This window comes from Carlito syrichta, unplaced genomic scaffold, assembly GCF_000164805.1.
Source record: "Carlito syrichta isolate Samal-C Ts95f unplaced genomic scaffold, Tarsius_syrichta-2.0.1 Scaffold308064, whole genome shotgun sequence".
NCBI classification, from domain to species: domain Eukaryota; kingdom Metazoa; phylum Chordata; class Mammalia; order Primates; family Tarsiidae; genus Carlito; species Carlito syrichta.
The window spans coordinates 7,363-11,353 of NW_007252160.1; positions in this window are offsets into that span (position 1 = coordinate 7,363).

Genomic DNA, 3,991 nt, shown 5'->3' on the forward strand with positions numbered 1-3,991 from the left:
ACTTGATCCTATCTGAAGGGCAGGGAAGTCTACCTTATAGGTGAAGATGAGAAAGTGAGGTGGGGACACTAGAATCAGGAATTTAGAAGGGGTGAAAGCAATCTATACCCACCACTGAAGGTGAATTTGAAAGAAATGCAAACACAAAAGGTTGTCCTACCTTGAGTCTAAGGTAATAAAGATTGTTCCTTCAGTCTGGAAGAATTACTATTTCCATGGGTTCAAGATATTTATGTGGTTTTTTTTTTTTTTTTTTTTTTATTGTGAAGTTGTGGGGTACAGTTAAGGGTTAGGTATACAATTGTGTTTCATTCAGGCACCCTGTTGATATGGGGTGTTTCCCTGTTCCCAGACAGATATTTGCTACTGTTAATCCCATCTCCCTCCCACCACCATAGTTTCCCAGTACGGTCAGTCATTTTCGTATAATATTGCATTGGATGTTTAAGGTCCATTATATGAGTGAGAACATGTGATACTCGGATCTTTGTTTCTGTGAGAGGTGACTCAGTATTATAGACTCTAGTTCCATCCAGGTTGCTGCGAAATTCATGATTTTGTTCTTTTTTATGGCTGTGTAGTATTCCATCATGTATATGTACCACATTTTTTTAATCCAGCCCTCTTTTGACGGGCAGCATGGCTGCTTCCAGGTTCTTGCTATTGTGAACAATGCCGTGATAAGCATGTGTGTGCAGGTATCTTTTTTATAGAGTGATTTGTGTTCTTCAGGATATATTCCCAGTAGGGGGATTGCGGGGTCATATGGGAGGTTGGTATTTAGAGCTTTTAAGAATCGTCACACTGCTTTCCACAGAGGTTGCACTAGTTTACACTCCCACCAACAGTGTCGAAGTGTTCCCTTTTCACCGCACCCTCTCCAGCAGCTGTTATTTTTTGAGTTGTTGATGATTGCCATTCTGACTGGGGTTAGGTGGTATCTCAGTGTGGTTTTGATTTGCATCTCCCTGATGATTAGTGAGGTTGAACATTTCTTCATGTGTTTGTTGGCTGCTCGGATGTCTTCCTTTGTGAAGTGTCTGTTCATATCTTTTGCCCATTTTATAATGGGGTTGTTTGTTTTTTTCTTTTCAGCACATTTGAGTTCCTTGTAGATCCAGGATGTTAAGACTTTGTCGGACCTGGAGTTGGCAAATACTTTTTCCCAGTCTGTAGGCTGTCTCCCTGCTCTCTTGATGGTTTCTTTGGCTTTGCAGAAGCTTGTCAGTTTAATAAGGTCCCACTTATCTATTTTCTCTCTTATGAGCTGTGGGTTTTGCGTTTTGTTCAGGAATTGGATGCCAGTTCCGATTTCCATGAGGGTTTTTCCTTCATTTTCTAAGGTTCTTATGGTTTGAGGTTTTACATTTAGGTCTCTGATCCATTTGGAATTAACCTTTGTGCATGGGGATAGATAGGGGTCCTGTTTCAATCTTCTGCATGTGGTCAGCCAGTTTTCCCAGCACCATTTACTGAATAGGTTCTCCTCTCCCCAGTGGTAGGTGGTGGAGGCTTTGTCAAAGATGAGTTGGTTGAGAAATTGAGGTTTTGCTTCTGGGATCTCAATTCTATTCCATTGATCTATATGCCTGTTCCTATACCAATACCAAGCTGTTTTGATGATTGTAGCCTTATAGTAAAGTTTGAAGTCTGGTAATGTGATACCACCTGCTTTGTTTTTTTTTGCTGAGGATTGTTCTGGCTATTCTTGGACGTTTGTGGTTCCATATGAATTCCTGGATTGTTTTTTCTGGGTCTGAGAAGAATGTTGCTGGTAATTTGATGGGTATTGCATTGAATTTGTAGATTGCCTTAGGTAAGATGGACATCTTCACAATGTTGATTCTTCCGATTCATGAGCATGGGATATTTTTCCATTTGTTTGTGTCAACTTTGATTTCTTTGAGCAGTGTTTTGTAATTTTCCTTGTAAAGGTCTTTCACGTCTCTGGTTAGAAAGATGCCAAGGTATTTCAATTTTTTTGTGGCTATTGTGAATGGAATTGTGTTTTTTATTTGGGTTTCTGTTTGTTTATTATTGGTGTAGAGAAATGCGATTGTCTTTTGTACATTTATTTTGTATCCTGGGACTTTGCCAAAGGTCTTTATCAGTGTAAGGAGGTTTTTGACAGATTCTCTCGGGTTTTCAAGGTATACAATCATGTCGTCTGCAAAGAGAGATAACTTGACTTCCTCTTTTCCTATTTGGATACCCCTGATTGCCTTCTCTTCTCTGATTGCTCGAGCCAGGACTTCCAATACTATGTTGAACAGGAGGGGTGAGAGTGGGCATCCTTGTCTTGTTCCAGTTTTCAGGGGAAATGGTTCTAATTTTTGTCCATTTAGGAGTATGCTCGCTGTGGGTTTCTCGTAGATGGCTTTTACTATTTTGAGGTATGTTCCCCGTATGCCTAGATGCTCAAGGGTTTTTATCAAGAAAGGGTGCTGGATTTTATCAAAAGCTTTTTCTGCATCTAATGATATAATCATGTGGTTTTTGTTTTGACATCTGTTGATGTATTTAATAACATTTATGGTTTTACGAATGTTGAACCAGCCTTGCATCCCAGGAATGAAGCCTACTTGGTCATGATGGATGATTTTTGAGATGTATTGCTGAATCCGGTTTGCTAGGATCTTGTTGAGAATTTTAGCATCTATGTTCATCAAAGATATTGGCCTGTAGTTCTCTTTCTTTGCTGGATCTTTACCTGGCTTGGGTATCAATGTGATGTTGGCTTCGTAAAATGATTTGGGGAGCGTTCCATCTTTTTCAATCGCCTGGAATACTTTCAGTAGGATTGGTATCAGCTCCTCCTTAAATGTCTTGTAGAATTCTGCTGGAAAGCCATCTGGTCCAGGGCTTTTTTTTGTAGGAAGTTTTCTTATTACGTAGTCGATTTCCTTGATTGTTATTGGTTTATTTAGGGTCTCAATTTCTTATTACGTAGTCGATTTCCTTGATTGTTATTGGTTTATTTAGGGTCTCAATTTCTTCTTGTTCCAACTTAGTTAGGTTGTGTGATGTCAGAAAGTCCCCCCTTTCCTTAAGGTTTTCAAGTTGGTTTCCATACAAGTGTATGTAGTAGTCTCTAATGATCTTTTGTATTTCTTCAGGGTCAGATGTGACTTCATCTTTTGTGTTTCTGATTGTGCTTATTTGGTTTTTTCCTCGTTTTTTCTTGGTCAGTCTAGCTAGGGGACCATCAATCTTGTTTATTCTTTCGAAGAACCAGCTTTTTGTTTCATTGATTTTTTCTATTATCTTTTTGTCTTCTATGTCCTGGATTTGGGCTTTTATTTTGGTGATCTGGATTCTTCTACTGAAATTAGGGTTTTTGTGGTCTTGCTTTTCCAGCTTCTTTAGGTGGCTTGTTAGGTTGTCAATTTCTGTTCCTTCCATTTTCCTCATGTGTGTTTGTAGGGACATAAATTCCCCTCTTATTACAACTTTTAAGGCATCCAAGAGATTTTGGTAAGATGTTTCTTCATTTTCATTTGTTTCCAGGTATCTTTTGATCTCTGTTTTGATGTCATCATTGACCCAGGAGTTATTTAGCATCATGCTGTTTAGTGTCCAATGTCTTTGTGGGTTTTGGGGGGATTTTGTTGGTGTCAATGTTTATTTTTTTTCCACTGTGGTCCGAGAAGATGCATGGTAGAATTTCAGTCCTTTTAAATTTGCTTATACTTGATTTGTGTCCAATTATGTGGTCGATCTTAGAATATGTTCCATGTGGTGATGAGTAGAATGTGTATTCTGTGGTCTTTGGATGGAGTGTTCTATAGGTATCAATTAAGTCCATTTGGTCCAGAGTCTCATTGAGGTTCCGGATCTCCTTGCTGATTTTTTGTCCTGATGATCTGTCTAAGGTTGTGAGTGGTGTATTAAAATCCCCAGTTATTATGGTGTTAGAGTCAATGTCTTTCTTTAGTTTTCCTAGAAGTTGCTTTATGAATGTTGGTGCACCTATGTTGAGTGCATATATGCT